The sequence below is a fragment of the Dermacentor silvarum genome, chromosome 2 (genome assembly GCF_013339745.2).
Source record: "Dermacentor silvarum isolate Dsil-2018 chromosome 2, BIME_Dsil_1.4, whole genome shotgun sequence".
NCBI classification, from domain to species: Eukaryota; Metazoa; Arthropoda; class Arachnida; order Ixodida; family Ixodidae; genus Dermacentor; species Dermacentor silvarum.
Window position 1 is genome coordinate 140407431 of NC_051155.1, and position 27847 is coordinate 140435277.

The 27847-nt window shown below is 49.3% G+C and overlaps 1 protein-coding gene across 2 annotated transcripts in view; it reads left to right on the forward strand.

The window, feature by feature from the left end:
- LOC119441857 (polypeptide N-acetylgalactosaminyltransferase 13) overlaps positions 1-27847 on the forward strand; it is a 308456-nt gene that overhangs the window by 60118 nt on the left and 220491 nt on the right. Inside the window, exon 2 of one of the 2 annotated variants that reach the window (XM_037706492.2) lies at positions 14165-14218. The exons of the other annotated variant lie outside the window; for it this stretch is intronic. The gene's annotated coding sequence lies outside the window, so the exon portion shown is untranslated. The remainder of the gene's footprint in view (positions 1-14164; positions 14219-27847) is intronic. 2 annotated transcript variants of the gene reach the window in all.

Here is a 27847-nt window from a genome sequence, read left to right on the forward strand (position 1 = left end):
GCCACGGCGGCCGCATTTCGATGGGGGCGAAATGCGAAAACACCTGTGTACTTAGATTTAGGTGCACGTTAAAGAACCCCAGGTGGTCCAAATTTCCGGAGTCCCCCACTATACGGCGTGCCTCATAATCAGAACTGGTTTTGGCACGTAAAACCCCATATTTTATTTATTTTTTTGAACCTGGGGGTGTTACAGGAGGAGGATTAGGGTATGTTTGTGTACTGTATACAGGCTAAAAGCGTGATCGTTGAGCTTGACGGGGCTTGTAACCCGTAAGGTACAAATACCCTAAAGAGACGAATACTATTATGACAAAATCAAAAAGTAAAAAAAAAAAAAAAAAAAAAACCACCTGCAGTGTACGCGGTATATCTTTCTCAGCAGTTGCCTCTTCGTTTTGCCTTCTTTTTAGTCTTTTCTTACTTTTAAACCGCCCAAACGCCACATAGTTGCCGCGACGGAGAAAGAGCGAGACGCAAGGAATTTAAGATTACGGCAGATCTAACGCACTTTTTTGGAATTTACGCTAAGCGAAGCTTTCTTGAAGCATGTATTCCTTTAATACCATGCAAGTAGACACGTACCTATTGCGCGCAATTTTATTTCCTTTCCGACTTGTGCACTTGTTTGTCCGTGCCACAGCTGCGTGCTTGTCCCCGCCTGTCACTGCGCTTAAACAATCTTATATCTCCGTGATCGGCTTACTTCTGATTCGATTCTGCAGGATTGACCCAATTTACTCTGCGAGCAACCGGAAAACCGACCAACCACGCCACATTCCGTTGATGCAGGCAAAGAAAGATTCGTTTATAATGAATCGTAAATAAGAATTATAGTAAAACGGCGCGAGTGTTACTTGCATACAGACATTTGCGCTAGAACTGGCACTCGCTTCGTCAACACGCGCGTAGCATTGACAAGCTGCATTGCCTCGCGCCGCGCGGCCCATGATGTGTGTGCGATCGCCAGTGCAGTTCGAACGGGGAGAGGCGAGGTGGCGAGCGCGCTTGGACGGGGTCGCTGAGCCGAGCAATCTGCCCGGATGGCCCCGGCCTGAGGGGCGATTGCCGTTAGAGCGAGGGGTTAAATTTGCATGAGGGTGGCGGCGGCGGCTGCAGGTGCCAATGAAGCGGGTGCTATCCGCGCAATTGTTTAAATTGCTGCTTTATTATTTTTTGTACCCCTCTCTCTCCTCTCTCCTCTCTCTCTCTCTCTCTCTCGTTTCGAACTTCGCGATTATGGGCAGCTGGGTTCGCTGCACATTTGAGGTGAGACAAGGTCGGTTGGGTAGCTTAATCCGGCCTATCGCTATCCGCTATCTTTCTTTTTTCTTGTGCTGTTCGAGGCAGTGCATTCTCATAACGTACGTAAACCGTACGCTGCTGTACTGAACACATAGAATGCGCTTTTGCTGAATCCTGCATGCGCAAGTGGGAGCCTTTCAAGCGCGGCTTTCACTTGACGCGCGTGGATAGGTAGAGGCGAACCCTTCGCGCGCGATGCCTTGCCGTGTGTGTCGCTTTTTTTTTTTTTCTTTTCTGCTCAAGTGGCTGTGGTCTTTAACCGTTTCTTGTCAATGGGCTGATTAGGGCTGAGGTTTTATATAATCTTGCAAAGCATTTCGGTTCCTTGCGGGCCTGGCACCTCGGAACCTCTTTATGTGCGAACTATGTGTAGCGTCTTTGGCGACCACACGAGCGGCGATGTGGCTACTCATTTAAACCGCAGAGGCTGTCACGACGTGACCACTGTCTTCGTATGCGACCTCAGAGCATGCAATGATTTGGAGAGGAAAGCGATGGGAGTGGTGCTATATGGCACGTCGTCATTCTTCTTCCCTTAGCCGCTATGTCTTGGTTGCAGTGCTAAGCACTTTGCATGTCTGCTGTGGCAAGCCGCCCGCTTAAAAAAATAATCAACAGGAAAACAGGTAGTTACTGTCGCGCAGCTGTCGATGTAGCTTTGCGTGGCAGCTAATAGTATTTTGTTGCTGAAAATTGGGGGAGGGAGACCATAGGGGGGTGAGGGGGCGTGCCACATTTGTAGCGCCTCATGTGTGCATTTTCGGAAAGAGCCTCGAACGAGCCACATCGCCGTGAAAGCCGCGGCTGAAACGACTTTCTGATAATGGTGTTAATTTCCGCGGCAAGGGCCCATTACGCGCTCGTTAGCTCGACTTGTGCGGAAAGAGAAGCGCGTGTGACAGCCGTGCTGCAAGGCCTCTGCGAGATTTTTGTATAGTCCACACTGTTTCACCTGTTGGTGTTGGCGGCCAGCTGCGTATATAGTTTCTATGGGGACTGTATTACCGACGCAGGCTCCTTAGATGAGAGTTCCGGCATCCTCTAATATGCGCCAAGAACTTGTTACCAAAACTTCTTGTCTAAGACTCATGGTCGGTTTTACCTGTGGTGCGTGTTGTAGAGCACTTGCACATGCCTTTCTGCACGCACTGCGCCACCTACGGACACCCCCGTCACTCCGGTCCCCATGCGGTAATACTTGGTAAAAAATACTTGCTAACAAGTTTTTGGAAATAAGACGGATCGACCTCGATGACGTGCGACACGTTACCGCCACGTTCACGCGAAGACGTGCGGATGACGCACACGTCCTCGGGAAGGTTGAGTCCCTGGTTGGCCGAATTTATAGCGGCGACCACCTGGGATGCAGGGACATCGGGGTCTACCCCATTAATCTTTACGTGAGGATTTCGCCTTGGCGCTACTTTAAACTGCAGGGCCGCGTGAGTAACTTCGTTGTTACGAAAGACCGATTTTAACTTATTTATCGATGCGAGCCTTTCGTTAGAGGAGGCCTATATGCATTTTTTGTGACCGTTTTTCATTCGCCGCCTCTATAGGGTGTTGGGCGGTGAGCCAAAGCTTGTTTGCGACAGCGTGCAATACGGTTGCATGATGTTTCCAGCTGCCGCGTTTAACTCTGCGATAGGTGCTTTGAATGCGAAGCATTCTTCTCCTCCGGCCAGCCATTTTGCGTTAATTATCGTTTTTGTTTTTCCTTGTTTCGGGCATTTTCACAAAGAAGAAACAACTATATGTCCCATGGGGGGGATTCGAATCAGGAGCCGGCTCTTGGGGTCTCCAAACTTTCGGTGCCCAATACTTAGAGCCTCCGTAATGGCAACCATACGCCACACACCTGAATTCCCGCGTGCAAGCTAGCGCTTTGAGACGGTTGGCTTGTTCGTAACTTCGCATATACAAGCATTCAGTGTTCTTTCGGGCGAGAGCGAGCCAGTTTCCCCCAGCTTCTTCGGGTGTTCGGCCTTGCCGCTCGACCGGAGAGGCCTATTTCCTATTCTTCTAATTCCCTCACCCCCTCCCCTTTTCAGTGCTGTTGAGGTGTCCTCACAGCGAGAGACAGTTACGGCGCCGCACTTTTATCTTCGATTTCCTTTCCTTCAAAAGTCACGTTCTACTACTACTTCCCCCATTCTTCCCTAATGGCAGCTAGCGTGTTTAGACTTCATATGACGACGCACCGCCTTGTGGGTCGGTCCCAGTCTAGCAGATGGCAGGGCGAAGTCGAATGGTTAGAATGGCTAGCCGCCTGGTTAGCTCAGATGGTAGAGCGGCTGCCCCGGAAAGGCGGTGGTCCCGGGTTCGAGTCCCGGACCAGGACGAATTTTTCTTCAACTGCGAGGCTTTCTTTCGAGGAACCCGGTTGGGTTTGCATTGTAGCAAATTGCTACATTTGGGTGGATGTCTCAGTTTCCCTTTAAAGGGACACTAAAGAGAAACAGGAAGTTCAGCTGAAATAAAAGAAGGACCTTCAGGAATGCATGCAGTTTTTGTTGGGTGCAAAAATATGAGTTATTAGCGGAGAAATTCGTAAACAAAGACCAAATATCTCTTCCTCAATTTCCCTCACCCCAGATTGGCGCTGAAGCAGTGTCGTCAACAGATTTCATTGCTCTCAGCGAATCAGAATGCGCCATGATACGTCACCGCTTGCGTAAACGGCCGAGGCGCTGGATGCATCATGGCTGCATGCATGGTCGCTGCGTTTGCGTTCGCCGCGATGGATACCGTTGCTGCCGCTGAACCTTGCAACGAAGAGCTCGCCAGGGAAGCAGGACTACCCCCGTTTGTTCTCTGATCCACACCGCTCTCTTCCTGTCTCTTAACGTTACTCCTAAGATCTTTCGTTCCATTGCTCTTTGTGCGGTCCTTAACTTGTTCTCGAGCTTCTTTGTTAACCTCCAAGTTTCTGCCCGTATGTTAGCACCGTAGAATGCAATGATTGTACACTTTCTTTTCAACGACAGTGGTAGGCTCCCAGTCAGGATTTGGCAATGCCTGCCGTATGCACTCCAACCTAATTTTATTCTTCTGTAAATTTCTTTCTCATGATCAGGGTCCCCTGTGAGTAATTGACCTAGATACACATATTCCTTTACAGATTCTAGAGGCTGACTGGCGATCCTGAATTCTTGTTCGCTTGCCAGGCTATTGAACATTATCTTTGTCTTCTGCATATTCATCTTCAACCCAATTCTTGCACTTTCTCGATGAAGGTCCTCAATCATTTGTTGTAATTCCTCTCCATTGTTGCTTAATAGGACAATGTCATCTGCAAACCGAAGGTTGCTGAGATATTCGCCATCGATCCTCACTCCTAATTCTTCCCAGTCTAAGAGCTTGAATACTTCTTCTAAGCATGCAGTGAATAGCATTGGAGAGATTGTGTCTCCTTGCCTGACCCCTTTCCTGATAGGTATCTTTCTACTTTTCTTGTGGAGAACCAAGGTAGCCTTGCAAGAGGCAGGGAGCAGGATGCATTTCAGCTATAATCAGTGAAACGGAGCGCGAAATGATCCTCCGTGCTCGAGCGGTAGATGTTTCCGCGTGCGATGGCGGTGAGCCGCCGGCCGCGCCGGCGAAAGCAGAGCTTCGTTTTCGTCGACGGAAGGCGAAGTGTCCGGTCCGCCAGGCGACGATGTTCCCGACAGAACAAGCGTAGAAAGTTGCGCACGTACTCGGTATGGTTATTTCGTGGCTTTATTTAATGACATTCAGCACTCACCGAGCCGCCAATTTGCTGCTGCAGGCGCACCGGTAGGGGGTTTGATGAAGGCCGCATTGAGGGAACAGCTGCTCGAGAAAGGACTGGCCTCTGGGGCACGCCAAGATACATTCCGAGGGCAAGATTATACACATAATCCGAGGGCGAGAAATGCAGAGAGCACACCATCGGTTTCTCTGGCTGTTTTGCCGTTTTATCATCGGCAGAGCACTGAGCCATTGCGAACGCCGGGGAGCCGGGGCTCTCCGCGCGACACCACATGAACGGACACAATCGAGTCAACACTGCCGCTGCCCCTGAGCAAGCGCCTTGGGCCATTTATACAGCCCTCAACACTACACACACGAGGCATTTTCTGGCTGTTTCCCGCGAAGTCAACGTTTTTCGAGCCACGCAACACGCAACTAAACACCGTAGAACGGAACAGGCGCGCGCAACGATGCATTGACCAAGAACGAAACTACGAAACTATCACGGCCGCATGTATCTCCATGCCATTTTTTCTTATTTATTTAATTTTCTGCTAAACTTGTACTTCCTCGCTTGAAACGGTTTAAAAAGTTGGCAAATGCTGTTTATGTACGTTTAAGGTGTATTTCATTTTGCGTTTTATTAACAGCGATAAATCGCTCTCGACCAATCGCGACCGGCCTGCATTTGTAATCTCCGACGTCACGAACGTGTAGTGCGGGAATTTCGAAGGGGCGTCAGCACCTATCCTTCAGTTTTTCGCTATTTTCTCGCTTATTAAACATCTGTTTTCAGTAAGAATGGTATGGCTGTGATCGTGAAAGGATAATATACCATTTACGCTCCACTTCCGGTTTCTCTTTAGTGTCCCTTTAATTACTTATCTCCACCTAGCGGATTTCCGCTGAACTATTACGTCATACAACCGTACTGATTGTAACGTTTCATTGCTGGAGTACCTTCTTGAAACAGTCGTCATTCAATCGCCGTTGTCCTCACACACACACACAATTTGCTCACCTTACAAGGCCATGTTTCGCCATCTGGTAACACATTGCGGAAGCTCAATTTGTACTGATAGCCACTTATCTGCAAAATGCTTCGCATAGCATTAACCCACAGTGCGTGGGCTCTGCATAGCTTATATTTCTTTTTAGAGCGCAGCTCTTAGGCGCCTCTTCCTGCGGCGAGCGCCGGCGTTGTTCCTCGTAACCGAGCGAACGAGCCCAGCGAAGGATGAACGCGAACATGGAGTGCAGCGGGAGATGAAAGATGGCGATAGCGAAGAGAGCGCGAGCGGAACCATGAGGCGGAGGAGGAGGAGGGCATGGCGAAAGCGTGAGAAGAAAAGTGTAGTGCCACGCAAGACGGGCTTTGCGGCGACGATGGCTACAAGGGGGTGCCATAGTAGCGTGCGTAATCTGTATGCAAACAAAGCGCTGCTTGAGTGGAGGTCTGTCTGCGGCGGCAGCTGTGAATGGCGCCCACGCGTCACCCACGCGCTGGCTCTCGCGATCTCCGTATTAGCGAGGCAGTCGCGCCACACTTCGCTCCGTTTGCAACGTGCCGCACGAGAGACAGATTGTCCGCGCCAGCCAGTATATCGCGAAATTTGAAAACATGTAGAGAGCTTCGCTCAAATTTCGCATTAGAAAAGCGTAACGTCGGTGATTTTTTTTTTCAAGTTCCCGGTGATTGCAAAGCATGTCAGCGCTTATCTTTAAGCGCAAGAGAAAATAAGTACGTATACGAACTGGCGAGACTGCGTTGTCATTGAAAACCTGGCAGTTCACTGGACCGAGCGAAATCATTGTTTCCTTGCTGTTCTGTTGTAATATTTTATTTTGATTTGATAGACAGCCGCTCCATTTGCGATAATGAAAGCAGGCGTCGTACCTTCGCGTTAGCGATTTCTTTCTTGATTTTTGTTCTTTTTTTTTTAAGTACAAACGTAATAAATTACGCGTGAGCGACTTGGCGCTCGAAGAGAAGTTTTCCTCTGTACAGAAGGCTTTTCCCATGTCATTGCCATTTCTGATTGGCCCTGCGTTACTTGCCGAAGCAGAGTCACTTATTTCCCGTCAAATTAGCAGAAAAGAAAGAAGACGTAGCCGTGATGTCGGCGGTGATGCGGAACTGAAATGCAGTGTTGCTTTGTTTCTGTTTATTTAGCCTCCTACGTTCAAAATGTTTGCTTCTTACGCCGTCCTTTGCCGTTACGTGGGAATGTCGTCAATTACTATCGTTATTATCGCCGTGCGGCCAAGTGGATTGGCGCATAGGAGGCCTTAAATTTTATTTTTGTATACGCCATCTATCGACGTCTCGTCGAAACACAATAATTTATTCTCATTATCATCCACGCGAACCGGATTGACGTATAGGAGGCCCTTGCTTTAATCAACGCTGTGGCCGCCGCTGATAAAGCACGCACGGGAAACCGTGCACCGGATACGCGAAGCGTTGCATGTCGTCTCACTCTGTCGAAGGAAATTAGGCGGAGCGAGGGACTCTCTGAAAGCCTCCGCGCTAATCAGACACGCAAACCAGCACCGGAAGAACCCTCTCGAAAAGCGGCGCACATACTCCAGAGAGCGCGTTGGGGTAAGGTCGGAGTCTCTGGTAAGGTTCTGCCGCTACAAAGCCAATCTATATAGGTTCCGGTGTAAGCTAAAACGATCCGTATACACCTCATAGTAGGGAACGTTCTGTTTGTCCCTGTAGATTGATTTTGGTCGCGGTCCTCATCTGCTTACTGATTTACTCGCGAGAACCCACTGCTGCGAGCCATGCGGGATGATATCCTTTCTTTCTCCGTTTTTCTCTATCTCCTCTATCTCCTCTATCGCCTGGCTCATTCTCTGTCCCGCGTGTTCTCTCTATAACGCAGCTAGCTAGCTAGCTGTGCTCGTGCTGTGTGACCTACTTACTTATTCGCTTACTTAGTGCGCGCTCCCCTCAACCCTTGCGCAACGAGATCTCGGGAGTCGAGGAAACCTAATTACTGCGCGCGTCTCCCGGCGGAACGCGCGTTCTCCTCGGGTGCGACTGTATGTTGCCGCGTTACCCGCGCCTTTCTCCCCATTAGGTTGTTCCTTTCGCGTCACCAGGCCTCCACCCCCTTCCTCCTGTTCCCATCCGTCGCGGTGTAGCTCAGCACGCTGGCTCGCGCCAGCGGTGTGCATGTTCTTTGCTCACGCACGTACGCGCTACAAGTCTCCCGGAATGCGCGCAGTGCCTCGTGAGGACTCTCTGCGTAAGACGTGTTCCGCACGCTCGCTCGCTTGTTGGCTGGACGAGGGCTCCACGCGTGGTTTGTTTCGAGGCGACCGTTGTACGTACGCGTGAGAGATTTCCGTCGTGCATCGCGACGGCGAATTCTTTTCCCGTCTTCCGGAATGAACTCGGTGATGGGAGGGTTGCGACTTGGGGCTAATCGCGCATCTCAGGCGGCTCCCGACTTGCGCGAGCTGCCTATATAGCATAGAACTCTCTAAGCGAGCGCGAGCCGTTGGGTTCGGACTGCGTTTTCACGCGCGGTGTGCGCTGCTTAGATAAGGCGCTCCGGCTCTTCCTCCCTCTCTGTCACTTCGCCCCCATCTCACTCTCTCTCTCTCTCTCTCTTTCATCCGTGAGCTCATTGAGTAGACGTCTCGCAGACCTATATAGGGTTAGAGACCAAGGAAACTCTGGAGAAGTGCTCGGCCTCGAGCACTTTGCGATGCGGACCGTCCGAACATTGTTCTCTGATCCGGTTGATCAATGATGCAGGGCTGCGCCTTGCGGGCTAAGTTTTCTTTTTCTTCTTTTTTTTTAAATTCATTTTCTCGATACGTCCGCTGTCCGCACTGTGTTGGCAGACTATATTTCGTCCTTCTGTTTTAAGCTTTGCCTCGACACAGTTCATTTTGTTCTTTCTTTCTTCTTTCTCACGTGTACAGCCACGAAACGGACGAAACTCGATTCTATACCCGTTTAGTGCCGGTTGCATCACGAAATTACTTTGTAGAGATGATTCTGAAAAGGAAGCCATTACATTTCCCTGCGCCGGCATAAAGCCGGCGCGATTGTCTGCTGATGGATCGCGCTTTTGCAATAGATCTCGGACGCAGCTGGCTGAAGTTCGTGGCAGTATTATGCAACACATTAGCTCTCTTAAGTTCTCGCGCATTGCAGGACACTCGGGCTTCTTGCCTGTGAATGACTGCCTTTGTTCTGCGTCGAACAAAACGCTTTGTCACGAGTGGACTGTCGCTTTGCTCGAGCTGTTATTCCGCTAGAAGTGTTGCTGCGGCTTGCGTTGCCTGTGTATGTCTACTGTCTGCATTGCAACTCTTTCAAAGCAGTGCTTTGAAGAGAATAGAATGTAGAAAAATATAACATAATGCGTTTACTGCGCTAACTAGTTCATATCACGATTTAAAAGATACCGGAAACTTAAACGACGCCAAAAATGGGTGGAACGTTCCATACACTACGAATGAATGAATGAATTTGAGCGCGCGGCACAGTGTTCTTGCATCGTGCACCAGATTTCGTTTGCATTTACCTTGCAATATCAGAAACTTTGGGTAACAGCGCAAACAGACGACCACAAGAAGGGAGACACGGACACACAGGCGCTGACTAACAACTGGTTTTATTGTGAAGGATAGCACACCTTATATATGCCAGAGTGAAGCAAGGGAAAGGGGAAAACATAACAAGGGTAACATCGTGCCAACAACGCAAGCGCAAAACAGCCAACCAAGCGCAACAAGACGCAAACAATTATTTTTCTTTCTAATCTGAACCCCCGATAGCCGCATCCAGAAGATAAAATTCAGCGTCAAAGAGAGCAAGGGAAGGGGTGCTGAAGCACTTGCTACCGAACTTCCTGATGTGGTAGGCTTCCAAACTGATGCGCGCTGTCTTGTCACTACTCTTTCCTAGAATCGTCGTCTCCTTTAACCGGGCCACACAATCAGTGCACTTGCTAACGTGCGCAACTATATGTGCGTATTTGTCATCTCGTTTTTTCAGTTTTAGAGCGTGTTCCCCTAACGGTCATTGACACAGCGACCAGTTTCGCCGACGTAAAACATCCCACAAGACATGGGAATGCAATACACCACTCCAGTGGAACATTTAACGAACGGCGGTTGGTGGTTCTTCTGGCATCCACGTTTACTGGTGTTGCAGATACGTGGGCACAACTTTCCCAGCTTGTTAGGGGCAGAAAAACATATTGGCACGCCGTGCCTACTTGCCACCTTCTTCAGATTGTGGGATAGTTTATGGATGTAGGGGACCACCTCAGGTCTATGTGCCTTCCGGTGATCCTCCGCCGTTGTACTTCCCGTTCCACGCTTGAATTTTTGAAGGAGGGTTTCAGAAACAGCAGTCAAGACCGAGACGGGAAACCCTGCAGCCAAAAGACGGCTTACCTGATTGTTAAAACTGAGCGTCATCTGATGTGGGCACGATTTCTGGAGAGCCGATTCCATACACATCACCGCTATTCCTCTCTTAATTGTCTTGGAATGTGTCGAGTCATAGGGCAGTAGCTCCTTCTTAGCCCGTGGGTAGTATCCCCAGCAAACGTGTCCATCACAGAACGTGATTTTAAGGTCTAAAAACTGTAAAATTGAAGAGTCCGGAAGGTCATGGGTGAAACGCAACCCACGTCCATGTTTGCTAAACAAAGATAAAACTTCACCTACAGTAGAGGGAAAAAAATAAAAAAATATAAAAAAAGCAGCCTGCCTCTACCTACTCCTCTACTGTAGGTGAAGTTTTATCTTTTTTTAGCAAACATGGACGTGGGTTGCGTTTCACCCATGAACTTCCGGACTCTTCAATTTTTACAGTTTTTAGACCTTAAAATCACGTTCTGTGATGGACACGTTTGCTGGGGATACTACCCACGGGCTAAGAAGGAGCTACTGCCCTATGACTCGACACATTCCAAGACAATTAAGAGAGGAATAGCGGTGATGTGTATGGAATCGGCTCTCCAGAAATCGTGCCCACATCAGATGACGCTCAGTTTTAACAATCAGGTAAGCCGTCTTTAATTTTGGCTGCAGGGTTTCCCGTCTCGGTCTTGACTGCTGTTTCTGAAACCCTCCTTCAAAAATTCAAGCGTGGAACGGGAAGTACAACGGCGGAGGATCACCGGAAGGCACATAGACCTGAGGTGGTCCCCTACATCCATAAACTCTCCCACAATCTGAAGAAGGTGGCAAGTAGGCACGGCGTGCCAATATGTTTTTCTGCCCCTAACAAGCTGGGAAAGTTGTGCCCACGTATCTGCAACACCAGTAAACGTGGATGCCAGAAGAACCACCAACCGCCGTTCGTTAAATGTTCCACTGGAGTGGTGTATTGCATTCCCATGTCTTGTGGGATGTTTTACGTCGGCGAAACTGGTCGCTGTGTCAATGACCGTTTAGGGGAACACGCTCTAAAACTGAAAAAACGAGATGACAAATACGCACATATAGTTGCGCACGTTAGCAAGTGCACTGATTGTGTGGCCCGGTTAAAGGAGACGACGATTCTAGGAAAGAGTAGTGACAAGACAGCGCGCATCAGTTTGGAAGCCTACCACATCAGGAAGTTCGGTAGCAAGTGCTTCAGCACCCCTTCCCTTGCTCTCTTTGACGCTGAATTTTATCTTCTGGATGCGGCTATCGGGGGTTCAGATTAGAAAGAAAAATAATTGTTTGCGTCTTGTTGCGCTTGGTTGGCTGTTTTTTGCGCTTGCGTTGTTGGCACGATGTTACCCTTGTTATGTTTTCCCCTTTCCCTTGCTTCACTCTGGCATATATAAGGTGTGCTATCCTTCACAATAAAACCAGTTGTTAGTCAGCGCCTGTGTGTCCGTGTCTCCCTTCTTGTGGTCGTCTGTTTGCGCTGTTACCCAAAGTTTCAAGATGTACCAACTCGCCCAAAAAGAAGTATTGATGCAATATCAGGGGAGCTAGAAGTAATCCTCGCGACAACCTGACGAAAAGAAAGCTCAGTTATTCTGCAGAGATTTCTGGATGGCGCGCCTTTTCTTTCAACGCCACTTTCCATGTGTACTATTGTTTGGTCACACCGGCCTTCGAAACGGCGGCGTTGCTTGTCCAAGCTGCCGCCATTTTCACAGCCCCGTCGTGCTTCGACTATATACGAGGCATTTGTACGAGGAAAGTCGGTGAGTCTGCAGTTTACGGCTCGTTATTCCTCGTATAGTTTAAACGCGCTCGCCTCGAAATGTGCAGGAGACGCACCCGCTTGCTTTGTTTAGAGGCTCAAACGTTAGTCACGTCGCTCGCCGAGCGCTGTGCAAAGAATGGAAAGAACGGCGACTCTGTTGTGGAAGGAGCTTGTCGATGATCGCGCGCGTAAATGTAACAATGGACCGTGTTCCTTTCAGAAGGTTATCGTGAGTATATTTACAGACGCGAACTACCGCGCCTCACACTCCACGACGACGACATGCCTTTTCCTCATTAAAAAAATAATAAAGAACATGCATCTCAGTCATTGTCGTGCGAGAAATCTATTAGGCGCTGCGTTTTCGGAGTGGGTGATCATTAGGAGGAAAAATGATGCACTCGCTGTGTTGACAAGTCCCGCAATGACGGGTACGTGTCAACGCCGATAGGGGGTAGGAAAGGGGGAGCGGTGGATGGCACAGACAGACAGTCACCGTTTTCGATTCGATGTGACTGGCCTCTGTCTGGCTGTAGTCGCTTAGCTGGTATATGTCCTGCGAAAACTGTTCGCCGAGGAGCCGGAGCCAGGAAGGTGGCTAAATGTAAAGGGGGAGAAAATGTACGAGCGGGTTTCTTATAAGGTAACACTACTTCGCACTCTACGCGCTTTTGTATATATATGACACACCGCGCGTCGCCAGACTGACAAAATGGAAAAGGGAATCCGCGCGCGATTGAAGTATAAATGCTGGGCTCGGCGCGGGCAGCTTTCTGTAGGTTGGGCGCCGACGGCGCGGGGGAGACGCGCTTTTTGCGGTTTCTCCCGGACCATTTTTCACTCGTCGCCGCTTTGACGTGTCTGCGCCGAGTGCAGTGTGCGTGTTGTGCGCGAGCGCGGGCACGCGCCTCTCGTTGTCGCCAGTTTTATTTCGTCTCGCGGATCTATCTTTGATTTTTTTTTTCTCAACTCCTTTCGAGCGGTGGTGTTGGCGACGCTGGGGGATTTTGTCAGCCCGCCGGCGGTCCGCGAGCGTTGTTCAAGCGAACGCTTTTGTGTCACGGGTATATATACTGCTACACACCGACCGGGGCTTGCTAGATTTGTGCAACGCATTATGGACCTGCCTCCGGTAACAAATCTCTCTTGGGGAGAAAAAGAAAAGGAAGACAAATAAAGGCAGGTGGTTTCGCGGTGGAAGCTTGTGGTTGCGGGCGCGGGCTCGAGCGTTCTGCTATGCCGTATACAGGCACTACGAGGGACGGGATAAAAGACAAGACAGAGCGCTCGTTCGGCCTGCGATTGAAGAGGCTCGCTGCAAGTGAGAAAGAAGAGACGCGAATGAAGATGGCTGTTTGTTGCACGAATCAAGTATAACTTTCGGCCTTGAATTACAGCGTTCCCCTCCGTTATACGGGGACGTCTTTCGCGGTGTAGAAAGCATGCGCGCATAGCCGGTAACGTGAGCCTTTGCACGCGCATCCCTTTGCATGCTACGAGAACGTTTCGTTCGGTAGACGAAACTCGATCAATGAGGCGCGGCGTGCCTCAACTCTTCGAATATGCGCCACATATCACTCAGTGCGGCACTGCATACGTCAGATGGGGGCACGTAAATAGTCGAGCCACATCCGGGGGGTGGCCGTCTGTGTATAAAGTATCACAAACCACGCAACTGCGTCGCCAGTCTGTCCGCCGGCGGCGTATAAATCGCACGGATAGGTGCTTGCAATTACAGTATACCATTTCAGTTTTGACCGGTGGTACTGACCGGACATGTGCGTGCAGGCGCATGCGTGCGCGCAGTAACATTTTACATGCGCAAGTGGGGAAACCGACGGCAATGTTCTTGACAATAACTTATAAGTGCCTTACGCTGTGGCTGTGAATGCGACGGTCGATGAGTTCGACTGCTTGGGGTTTTTTTACCGAGCTTCTCTCCAATTTCTTGCGATTTCAGGTCCTCCAGGAGGCGACGCGCTTGCCGTGTCGACTGGAAGAATCGGCAAAAGGGGTGAGTGCATGATCTTTTCTGCCAGTTCATTTCCTTCGACCTCTTCTATGTTCGCTGACGCCCACAGGGCCGTATATGTGCTCACTGCGTAGAACTTGTTATCGTGACGCTGCATGCACGTTTACTTTACCACCTAGCGACTCGAAGCGCAACGTCTACACGCTAAATTATTCGGGTCGCGCATTGACCGGCATTGGCGGCTAAGCGACCCTTTAGGCGATTCTAAGCGTTAAAGAAACTGTTAATCGGCGTTGCATTCGTGTGTAGCACCATGGTAAGTGTGAGCAGCGTTTACCAGCCTTTGCTGACCAAAAAATGGGCTGTCTGTCGCACTAACTTCGGCAACTGAGTATATATAACCCCGAAGTATGGACATCAGCGTTGACGGCGGGACTTCCCGCCGTCAAGCGGGATTTCCCAACCATCTCTGCGTTTACCATGGTGATATGTGTTGTCGCATATATATATATCATGGCGTGAAATACGGGGACACGTCGGGCCCATAATCTTGTCGGCGTTTAAAGGAGAAGCGAAGGCACCGAGGAAGATATTTCTGGACATAATTTGACCGCGGAGAAAGCTTTTGTTAGATACTTGTCGTGTCGAGTCGACTCGCATATAGATGTAAAATGCACTCTCTGACGAGACTGACACGGATGAAGCTGGTGGAACTATCCCACTCACAAACACGCCCTTGATTCGTTCACCTATAGCGTTGACGTTTTTGTGTAGCCACATGTAGCCCAACTCGACGCGAAAGAGGGTTGAGTCGGAGGTCGTGATGACGTAGACCGACCCGACCACGTATACATAAATCGACCCGTGTGTGTGGGGTTTATGTGAACGTAGCTTATGCGTTGGTCTTCAGTTGCATCGACTGTTTGCCATAAAGAACGTTAGAAAACTTGAAGGATAGCGCAAGGGCGGTCCCCCCATCGCTAAATGATAATGACGACTTTCTGTTACCGAAATGTACTAGTTTCCTGTGCAATGGCGCGTGACATGGAAATTCTGAGAAACGTGTCTTGTTAGAAATATTGTTCATTGCATTGTGCACGTCGAGCCACATTGGTATGTGTTAAGAGCATTGTAAAAGACTGCAATGCAAGATGCTATAGAGGAACACCGTTTTTTTTTTTTTTTTTTTTGACGAGGTTGCTTTCTGCACTTGTGAATGTCTGCAGCATACCGTATAGTACGTTTATACGTTTTGTGCTTTCATCACGGAACTGCAGGCCGCGAGGAGATTCGTTCAATATATTAAGCGGATCAATACTTTCGGACCCATCATCCTTGTATAACGGATTTCTGTGTTGCGTTTGTTTGATAATGCTTCTTTAACAAATGACAAAACATGGAAGACCTCTTCTTGGCTTAAATAAGAAACCAAAGACCCTGAAAATATATATCCACTGATGTGGCAATTATAAGGGATGATAGGTTTGTTACACGAGAACTACATATATACACTATATATGTACACACATATATACATATATACAAGAGTACACTAAAAATACTGGAAGAAAAAGCTCTTGAAAAATAATCTCGTTCGAAGCTAACGATAAAAATTTACGCAGAAACTCCTTTGGGAGTTGTCTACGTGTGCGTAGGCATTGTGTCACTTGCTCATCTCCACGCAGCCTGGTGTCATTATTAATCTTATGAAACTTGATATGACCAATGTGAACCCTTATCAACTCTCATCCGTTGGTCTCAGTCGTTGTCAACCTTATCGAACCATGATCCGACCCTTGTCAACTCTTATCGGTCCTTATCAACCTGGATGTCCAGGGAAGCTGTTTCAAAACCACCGCTACATTTGCTGAGGGGGTATGCAATGCTTTATTGATGGTTCGGATGCTTGTTTTGAGCTTGTTCTTTATTGAAACTTATGCTGTTCTGTGTGTTGTATGGGTGATTTCAATGAATGTATACATTTGTAGATGTAGCGTGCACGTGTTGCACGTGAAGTTACGTAAGTAGGAGTGAGCACACGTGTACAAACATAAAATTACTTATATAGAAACGCTGCGAGGCGAGAAGGTCGCGAAGGCTTCCGAGGCTGCTCGACGAGTGTCCAGTTCTGATCTGGTCGACAACCTCCGAGCCGCCGCAAGAGGCACCGGCAACAGTCACGGACGCCGCGCGCGTTCGGTGCGAACGGGGGCAAAACGCCGACGGCGTCGACAACAGTTCTGCGCTTTGCGGGTGCTGCTGCACATTGTTTGCTGAGAGCTTGTAGCCTCTAGCCTTGCGTGGGTATGAGCCATTGCATTTCTTGCTTCCTTGCGGGGGATATGAGCCATTGTATTCGTCTTACGTGACGGACAGGATTCTCGTCGGGTAGGCGTAGAAATGCTTGCGCATTTAAAAAAATGTCACAGTTTCGCCCTAAGGGCGAAGCAATGAATGCGATAGCAACACAGCAATGTCATACGAAGTAAGGTGAGCGGCTTTGGTAGCAACAACACGCAGAACTGTTGTCGACGCCATCGGCGTTTTGCCCGCGTTAGCTCAAAATGCGTGCGGCGTTGGTGACTGTTGCTGGAGCCTCTGATATAAATAGGCACTTGGTGCCGCAGCTAAACGTCGCCTCCCTTCCCTCCCCCTCCCCCACGGCCTCTCGCGCGTCCGAAGAAGGCGCGTTTGCTCTACATATATGGTGATTGTAAAGGAGAAAAGAGACGCCTACTTCTGCAGCCCTTAAGCGAGCACGGCGCAGAACGCGCGTTTGTTCTCCGCCGTGCGTTCACTCCCCGTGAAAGACGCGCCCCTCGCGCCCTTTCACTCGCACATACAGCGTTCGGCGCGCGGCGACGATTTCATCTCCAAATGACGTCATACGGAACCTCACGGCGACGGCGACGCCGACGGCGACGGCGACGCCGACGGCAGAAATCTGCTTTTGAGTGTCCATATAATTGCTATCGCAATAAAACAATTTACAAGAAAAAAAAGTTGTCGCAGTTTCACCTGAAAGGTGAAGCATCAATTGCGATAGCAAATTTGAAGAGAGCTATACGGAGTAATGATAGCAGCTTTATCAGCTGTATAAACTTGGACATGCAGCAGCACCGGCAACACGCAGAACTGTTGTCGACGCCGTCGGCGTTTTGCCCGCGTTCGCTCAAAATGCGTGCGGCGTTGGTGACTGTTGCCGGAGCCTCTGATATAAATAGGCACTTGGTGCCGCAGCTAAACGTCGCCTCCCTTCCCTCCCCCTCCCCCCCACGGCCTTTCGTGCGTCGGAAGAAGGCACGTTTGCTCTACATATATGGTGATTGTAGAGGAGGAAAGAGACGCCTACTTCTGCAGCCCTTAAGGGAGCACAGAGCAGAACGCGCGTTTGTTCTCCGCCGTGCGTTCACTCCCTGTGAAAGCGCGCGTCCCTCGCGCCCTTTCACTCGCACATACAGCGTTCGGCGGCGCGCGGCGACGATTTCATCTCCATTGACGTCATACGGAACCTCACGGCGACGGCGACGGCGACGCCGACGGCAGAAATCTGCTTTTGAGTGTCCATATAGTTGCTATCGCAATAAAACAGAACTTGTAGCGTGTAATGTGATTTATTCAATTGTTTAGAAAGCTCGTCGGCTGGCAGATCTTTCAGTACACCATCCAGGTTATCCCATTTTTTTTTAAATATTTATATCGGCAGAAAGAAATACCGAAAAGCGTCCAGGCATGCTCTGGGTGACCAGCGCCATGTTCAGCGTGTTTGTACAGCGACTTTCAGTTAATGTAATTTCGTCCTACAGTATCTTATTAACGAAAGGGTGTTTGCCGAGTGCACGTTCTCCGGGCCAATGCGCTTAACATACGATCGCGTGACTCGAGCTTCAAAGGAAAAGGCAGCGCGGCCAGCTGCTCGGTTAGGTCAAGGTCGAGGAGGGGAACTTAGTTGCTCAAGAAGTCGCAGACGATCATGATGCTGGGGCGCTCTTTCGCGCTACTCATTGCGTGCTCCGAGAGAGCCAGACGTCGTTAGGAAAATGGTTTACGATCATCGACTTCGATCGATTTATTTTGCAGTTCGATACAAGCAATACGCATATGCCATACATCAACAAGGTTAATCTGATTTTTGCGGTTGTTCAATCAAGGACATGAGGTCACTGTCGCCGAGTTCACTGAATGCGAGGATGCTGTTCAAGCGATGCGCGTCACGGAGCAGCGAAACCGCTGCGTAATGCTTTCGGGTTATGCACTCATATCTGGTATCGCGAATAAATAACGCGCTCGCTACATCGTATACGAGCGTCGCTGCTGCGCGCGCCCCAAGCGGCCGTCCATTCTCGTAAGGTTGACCGGAGAAAAAGGTCAAGTTCGTCGCGTAACCGGGACGCGTATTTACAAATGCTAGTAGGCACAGCGGGGGCGTGGCACTGCGGGTCATGTGACTTCCGCTTAACACGGGTTGTCATGGCAATCGTGAAGCTCCTAGGTGCCTAGGGACGTAATCGCTTAGGGACTTTTGAGGCACTGGTCTGGCCCACGCCGACCGCAATTCCTTGGTAGTGACGATCGAAATATTCATGTGGCATAGCGCTTCGTTTAGCGAACCAGAGCTAGGCACCTAGGAGCTTCACGATTGCCATGACAACCCGTGTTAAGCGGAAGTCACATGACCCGCAGTGCCACGCCCCCGCTGTGCCTACTAGCATTTGTAAATACGCAACCGGGACTGCCACGTCTGCGTGTGATAGTACGTGCCTTGCGATGCTACACGCGTCGTTAAGGGGTGAGCCGCATCTTTTTTTCCCTCGTGCTCAAGCGTTGCGTGAAGCCTGTTGTGTATACGCTATACATGCCCTGCCTGCCTCGGCGTTTCGTTTGCTTGCGCACGCTGCTTAAGCAAAGCGCCAGCGCCCTTGAGGTGAAATGGAAATAAAGCTACAAAGAACCGCCGCTATATAGCTAGAACGCCGCAGCGCGCACAGGCGACCCAGTTGTTTCTCTCCGCGTTGCGTTCAACCGGGCCGCAACGTACCATAACGCCGCGATGCTCTGTGCGCGCACGCACGCGGCGATGCGCTCGCACCGCGGGGCAGCTGTGTTTACCCGCCGCGAGAACCGGCCGCCGCTCCTTTCTCACCGATCACGCGCGACCCGCGGGGCTTGTGTGAACCTTCGTTCGAGCGAGCATTCTTTTCTGGACAGTGGACGCCGCTATGGTGTGTGTGTGTGTGTGTGTGTGTGTGTGTGTGTGTGTGTGTGTGTGTGTGTGTGTGTGTGTGTGTGTGTGTGCGTGTGCGTGTGTGTGTCCGACTATTCGCGGACTGTAAACGGTATTCGTGAAGCGCTTGGCGCTCGTGTCTACTTCTTGCATTTTTATAGCTATAGCAATTATATGGACACTCAAAGCGGATTTCTGCTGTCGCCGTCGCTGTCGCCGTGAGGTTCCGTATGACGTCAAACGGCGATGAAATCCTCGCCGCGCGCCGTATGCTTCATGTGCGAGTGAAAGCGCGCGAGGGACGCGCGCTATCACGGGGAGTGAACGCGCGGCGGAGAGCAAACGCGCGTTCTGCGCCGTGCTCCCTAGCTGAAGGGCTGCAGAATTAAGCGTCTCTTTCCTCCTTTACAATCAACATATATATATATATATATATATATATATATATATATAGAGAGAGAGAGAGAGAGAGAGAGAGCAAACGCGACTTTTTCCATTGCGCGAAAGGCCGCGGGGGGACGGGAGGGAGGGAGGGAGGAAGTGAGTGGAGGCGACGTTTAGCTGCGGCACCAAATGCGTATTCATATAAAACCGCTGCGAGGCGAGAAGGTGGTAAAGACTTCGGACGCTGCTCGACGAGTGTCCCGTTCTGATCTCGTCGAAAACATCCGAGCCGCTGCGCGCGTTCGGTGCGAACGCTGGCGAAACGCCGACGGTGTCGACAACAGTTCTGCGCGTCGATGGCGCTGCTGCATGTCCAAGTTTATATAGCTCATAAAACTACTATCCTTACTCCGTATAGCTCTCTACTAATTTGCTATCGCAATTGATGTTTCGCCTTTCGGGTGAAACTGATATTTTTAATGTGTAAGCATTCTTTGGCGCGAGTACCCCAGCATAATCTGTCCGTCGCGCGAAAAGTGCAATGCCTTTATCTGCACAAAACATGGGCAACTTAAATTTGGAGTTATCCTTACGCATACTTAAACAGCTCCACTGGAGTTTATGCATACTTTTTTTTTGACTTACAGAGAAGGTTATGCGCATCTCTTATCTATGATATATATGCCTTAGGAGAGAACCGTGCAGTGCTATTGAAATTACAGCAGCACCGTGAACTACGTGTATATTCCGCTTCACGATAAGCACGTATTGGGCTGGAAGCTATACGAAGTGCGCGTCCTGGTTCTTGAGACTGCCCACGAGGCTGAACAGAAGACGCCCTGACGCGGGGGGACGCGCTGCGCAGAAGGACTGCGCTATCGCGCTTCTGATAAGTCGGCGCTGTCTGTGTATGACCTCGCAGAAGGACTGCGCTATCGCGCTTCTGATAAGTCGGCGCTGTCTGTGTATACCTTCCACTCAACTGGCTCTTTTTCGGAAACTGAGCATATAATTATCATCAGCGCTGCGGCTGTTCGCGCGTAAAAAAAACAGTTTCTGCGATTGGCCGATCATGTCCGTGCGCCAACGAGTCACAGCGCGACTTAGTACACAGGTGATATTATGCTATAACAGTGGGATTTATCGTTTATTCATCAGATCTTAAGCCTCACTCAAGGATCTTGCTGCGTAGTCGAGTTAATACAATAGAACAGAATGCCGTAAACTGTTTAAGCGGTACAAGCGCTACCGAGTCGATGTATATAATTTAAGTTGACGGCAAATGTCACATGTCAGTGGTGTGCCGTATCGGTGCCAACCAACTACAACCGCTCCCGGAGTGTATATATATATACGGCATTTTGGTACACCTGGCTCCAGCTTTAGCTTCCACAATGCTGCAGCGTTTTAGTCAGATATTAGACGGGAGGACGAGAAAAGGAGTTGTGGCGGTGCGCGCGCGCTCATAGCCGCAAATTGCCCGGACCACAGCATGTAGGCTTCTGACGTTATAGCGCGGCCCTTTAAGTGAATTTCGGGCGTTTGGCGGACCGTTTTATGCGGTAGATAACGGCTGCATAAATATCCGAGGAGCTCGCTCACGGTGTGTGTATGAGGCAGCTGATTACGCATTTCGGACTCTCTGCCGCTGTGAGTGCATGGTTGTGGCTTTCCACCGCTATACGCACGAGGTGCACATGGTGCCGCATTTCGATAGGAGAATTGAGTGAAAGATACCGTCGTGTATTTTGACGTATGTATAGTCGGGTAAAACTTTAGAAGGCAGCGGCATTTGCTCCTAAAATGCGGATGCACACGAGCCTCCACCAATGGGCGCGCACTCTAGACTGACGTCACGAGCTAGCCGGACGGCCGGTGACCCCGCCGACGGAGAACGTGCACGCAGTTCGCGCTTCGAACAGGGCCGAGTGGCGTCAGCGGGACTGTTCATTTAGTCGCGGAGGCAATCGGCTGCCGCACTTCGTTCATCTGGGCCGGTGCCTCTCCTGCCTTCTTGTATTACGACTTTTCTATAGGTGTAACGCTAATGAGCCTGCGGTAGTCGGAATTGACCGGGAGGCATCCACTATTCAGCGTCCGTCACTGCCCGTCGCGCAGCCTTGATATGTAAAGCTTCACCAGTGATAAGGTGTTGGCCTAAGTAAACTCATCCTGTAGTTTGTTGCTGTTCTAGGACTCCGTGCCGACGGACAATCTTGTGAGAAATGCTTAATTGACAGCGCTGAAGTATGGCAGGCTTGCCGTTGTGACTTCAGCACGTGGCTCATACCTACGAGGGGGATTGGCCACACTAGAGGTAATGAAAAGGGGATTTCTTATAGGTCGCATGTGCGCTGCGTGTTTCTTCCTTTCTTTCTTGTTTTTAACGTCGTGCTAGTCTAGCCACGTCATAGTCAGTGTAAAAGCTGTGGCTACACACAATCGTCGGAGGTTACAGTGATCTCTGGTTTCTTATCTCGATCAGCGTGAATAAAATGTTTTATAGCTAGGGTTTAGGTGTTTCTGGTTTTTATTTCTACCCGAGAAATCTATTTTTTTTTTGTTCAGGTAAAGCTTTTCCAATCTTTTTTGTCGAGCTTACCGGATTTTATTGCTTACCGGATTGATATTGTCCGATAGACCAAAGGACATATTTTCTTTAGAAGCAGTTGCAAGGGACACAATGTCATACGGTGATCTACGTCACTATGCAGGAATTGAGCGAGTGCATTTGATATAATAAAGAAAAGGGAAATGAAAGTGCACGAAAAAATCACTTGCGCCGACGGTGGGAGCCGAACCCACAATGCGGAGGCTTTGTGTGTGTCTGTGTGTGTGAACGAGAAGGAAGGTAACCGAAGGGCCCGATTTTTACTAGTCATATCATTCATACTTTGTCGTCCTCTCTGCTGTCAATGTTTGTTGGGTTGTTGTTATATATATATATATATATATATATATATATATATTATTTATTTATTATATATATATATATATAATATATATATATATATATATATTTATTTATATAACGCGTTCATTGCTTTACTTTTTTGACGGTGACCGTTTTTCACCTGATTGCCGCTGTCATCAATTTATCGCCTGGCGCAAATGATGCGGATATACCGCACCCTAAATTTATTTCATGTTGTCGCTGATTATATACCGACAGAGTGTTGTCTACTTCTCTTATGATGTGCCGCGCGCGACGCGAATAGTGTTGCGCACATTGTCGAATTTACGTACGTGAGCACCTGCGAATATATGCACGGGGATGCCGCGTATAAATAGCGCCCGGACTTTATCCTCGAGCTTCTGTTCGACGACCAATAGATTCGACGACCAACGACTCTATGCTCGCCGATATATCGTTGTGATTTGAGTGGAGCTTTGTCCTTTCGGACGCATGTTCTCCCATAAAGAGAATTATTCTTTAACTCACACTTTTGGGCATCACGTCTTGTTCCTTACCGTCACTGCAGCGTGAGAGTATGTTACGTTAATGTTAGCGCATGCGGTAAGCGGACACCGGCACGACACGCGAAGGACGCATGCAAGCGCGGACGAGATAAGAACGAAGCTCCGAGTATAGTCTGATCGCTCACGTTCTTATGTTTCATCGAGTGATTGGTCAAATAATTGATTCTCAAAGAACTGCCGGAAGCCACGCGTTCATTTCGAGCTGCCGCTTCATCTTGCTTTTGCCGCAGCTGCGTGCAATGCGAGCAGCCGTCCGTCTGTCGGCGCGGGAGCGCGCGTGACTTGAGCGCGATCGATCGTGTACCTCAGTCTGGCCCGTCTACGAAGCCACTTCGTGAAATTAAGACTCGAGACGCCGTCAAACACGCCCGCACTGTCTACACAGCTCCTCACTTTGCAGTTTCAATCGAGGAGCGCCGAAAAGTGTTCATCGCTAACAAAGAAATAAAGGAAGAAGCAGGGAATGAAGGAAGGAAAGAGAAAGAAAAAGAGCAACGAAATTGGAAAATCTGGCCCGGTCAAACCAGCAGCCGTCGTTTCTCGGGCACTTTTATGCTGTCTATTGCGATCTTTCTCTACGTTTCGATCAGGGCGTAGAAATTTAGCACTGTCAAACATATTCGTTCCTAAGGGCGCTTGGCCATGCTTTGGTTAAATGGCGACGTTTTTCAAGTGCGCGGCGATGTATGTATATCAGTTGCGATTTGTTACACTAGAGAAGTAGCTTTATACGGGTGGGTATGTAGGCATACGGCATGCGAACCGAATCTGATATGGTCCTTAATTGGTGCGTAACAGTAATAGGTGCCCAGTGCGGTATAGGCCGTTATTCAATTCAGAAACTATGAATTGTGATGCCTGGTACACACTTTTACAGCATCTTTGCTCCCTTACAGAAGTTGTTGAAGGAAGGCTGGTGTCTTTAACGAATCGGAATGCCTATACGTACTTTGTTTAGATGAAATTGACCATCACCCTAGATTTTCGCAAGGCATGAACATATATTTTTTTTTTCTTTAGCTCTACAAGGTGATGAGAGACGTGCGCTGGTACTTAAGCGAATTTTAGAGCGCAGCACTTAGGCGCCCGTTCCTGCGGCGAGTGTCGGGCGTACCCGAGCGAACAAGCGCAGCGAAGAAAGAGAGCAAACGCGCAGCGTAGCGGGAGATGAACGACGGCGATAGCGAAGAAAGCGCGGCGAGGAAATTGGAGGAGGCGGGTGCAGCGGAACCAGTGAGGCGGTAAGCGAAGGAGGAGGAGGGTATGGCGAAAGCGTGAGAAGAAAACCGTAGTGCCGCGCAAGACGATCTCTGCGGCGACGATGGCTAGAGTAGCGCGCGTCGTCGGTTCACCAAAACGCTGCATGTTCGGAGGTCTGTCTGCGGCGGCTGATGTGCATCGCGCCCACGCGTCAACCACGCACCGCCGCTCGCGGTCTCCCCGATTGGCGATGTAGTCGCGCCACACTTCGCTCCGTTCGCAACGTGCCGGACGAGAGAGATTGTCCGCGCCAGCTCATATATATCGCGAAATGAAAACACGTATAGAGCTGTGCTCCAATTTCTCATAAGGGAGTATCGTAATCGTCGGTGAATTTTTTACAGCTGTTAAGAGCTAGCTTCCAGGAGATCGTGTCCGCGTGTACAAAAGCCACATGACCTAGCGGGAGAGGAGAGGAAACTAAGAGTTCAACCCTGTGAGAATGCTGTGGGAGGGCGCAGATGAAAAGGAGAACGGGGAGGGGGGGGGGGGGTGGCGTTGACGTAAGTCGTGCCGTCCAGTACTCGCGTTACAGGGGGAGAGCGTGAGGCGCGCCAACCAATGGCGGTGTATGAAAAAAAGTAGGTCAACGGAGGAGTGGGGTGTGAGAGAAGTTCGCGTCAGCGTTGGTTGTATATACGGAGCTTTGGTCAAAAACTCTTGTCTGGGAACGTCGTAAAAAAGCGTCAGGAACGCGCTAGGAACGCCGTCGCCCGTGGACGCCGAGCCAGTTCTTTCAGAGCCGGGCATTGTATAGCCATCGTCTAAGTGCTAAAAATACCCCATTGTGCTACTTGGAGCTGGCACCGAAGCCTAGCTTTTCCCGAGTATGTAGCGAAGGGGCCGGTTTACCATTTTGTAGCCAAATTCGACCTATAAAATTCCAAATATAGCTAAACAGGGTTGGAAGGGATCCGACTTCTTCGTTAGGGATGTTGCGTAACTGTATGGGTGAAATGAAGGGTGGAGGTTGATGGAAGGCAGGTATGTGCATGGTTACTGTAATTATGGACACGGATGACTCCGCTGCTACGGACACCCCAAGACACCTGAACTATTCCAAAGAGCAAAGGGGGAGCCACCATCTGCATTCGCCTCCCCCCCCGTTTGTCTCGTCTTTGCATGTTGAAATGTGACTGCAGGGCACATTGACTCGCATAGATGATGAAACAGTAGATGAGTTCTGAGTTCACAGCTCAAGTTTATTTGAAACGGCGGCGTACTATATGCACACTCACTCGCATTTGATGTCCATGGAAAACGAAACAAACTCCATTCCACTCAAGTAATCACACGGCTCTTCAAACAGAATACTCACATCAAAGGACTATCGCAGTTGGAGAGCCCTTTCCTTGAAAGTGAAATTTACCTTTGCCTACGGCACGGGCCGGTTCAATTATCACTGTGCGTATCCCTTTGCGCAAACAGCGTACTCTACTTCGTTTTGCTGACCTGGTATGGAGGGGAAGGGAGCGACGGGCATATTTAAGCAAAGGCGGGAGCCCACTCCTTTTTCGTATCACAGGGATCGAAATATCGTTAAATTGGCGCACTGTACCTTGTCATAGGTGCGACAGGTTTGACTTATATAAGGGCGCTTGTTTTAACGCTCGAGCGCGCTGTTAACGTGTTTCTGCCCCATTCTGGTCTTGTGTGCCACGTGCACGATACATGCTTCTGGTGCGGTCGCATTCGTTAGCGACATGAAAGCGCGCGGCGCGTAGTGTACAAGGATGACAGTCTTGATTGGTGTTCTGAAAGTTGCCGTTAGGATAGCCGGGGCAAGCGAAGCTGTCACATGGTTTAAACCGACGGATGCGCAGGTGAGATATACATGTTCCACGTTTTTAAATGCGAAGTTTGCCACTTCGACAATATCTATCTATCTATCTATCTATCTATCTATCTATCTATCTATCTATCTATCTATCTATCTATCTATCTATCTATCTATCTATCTATCTATCTATCTATCTATCTATCTATCCTCCTACGTCTTGGTGCTCTCATGGTCGTATCTTGGTATTTACCAAAATTGGCAAAGTATGACAAGAGTGTATGACGAACATAAATGATTTTATGACATGACTATCATGACATGTGTGTATTGTAGGTCATGAAACAGCTGCCTACGTCTTGGTGCTCTCATGGTCGTTTCCTTAACTTGGTAGTTACGAAAATTAGCATAGTATGACAACAATGTATGACGAACATAAATGATAGGTCATGACATGAATTTCATGACATGCGTATCATGTAGGTCATGAAACAGCCGCCTAAAATGACAATGACCCAGCGAAAAAAGGATTAACACTCAAAAACCACTGAAATGGGTTTGGACTTGGGTACTAAGTGAAGGAAACACTAAAGGATGATGGCAGAAGTCATAGTCATGAGCATGACTCTGCAAAACTTACAATGACTCAGCGAAAAAAGATTCACACTCAAAAACCACCGAAATGGGTTCTGACGCAGGTAGTAAGTGAAGGAAACACTAAAGGATGATGGTAGAAGTTATAGTCATGAGCATGACTCAGCAAAAATTAAAATGACAGCAAAAAAAATTAACTCTCAAAAACCACTGAAAGGTGTTCGCACCTGGGTACTAAGTGAGGGAAACACTAAATGATGGTGGTAGAAGCCATAGTCATGACCATGACTCCGCAAAAATGACTGACTCGGTGAAAGAAGGTTAACACTAAAAAAAAAATGAAGGACGCTTAAGCTTCGCCTTTAAGATTAGAACGCGATAGCGTTATGGGGACCCGTTTGCATCGCAACGCGCGGCTATAGGTCTGGTAGAAATGCTAGAAAATGGGTTTGAGTTTGAGTTTCCTCGTAGCAGAATTAGGTTTTCTCGTACATTAAAAAAACAATCCGATGGTGAATCTGACGCCGAATGGTGCAGTCGTACTTTACCATTTTCCTGACGGATTTCACTGTGAGAAACTCATTTTTTGTTCACCAAAACCTTGCACCACGTGCAGTGCCTGCGTGGTCGGGTTTGGGGATGATTTTCTCCCCCACCCGCATCGCACGCTGGTTACCGACGCCGGATTTTCTGCGACACGGGGCCCTTGACTTTAGGGCCTAGCTAAAGGGACTCCTCAGGACTCATGACATGAATGTCATGGCAGGCGGCTGTTTCATGACCTACATGACACGCATAAGTCTTGGTGCTCTCATAGTCATTTCGTTAACTTGGTAGGTTCCCCGCACACTGCTTCGCATAACATCGATTCCCACAGGGCGTGGGATCTGCCGGCTTTTTTTTTTTTTTTTCAACTGTGTTGTGGCGCTAACAAGGGTATAAATGATACCGT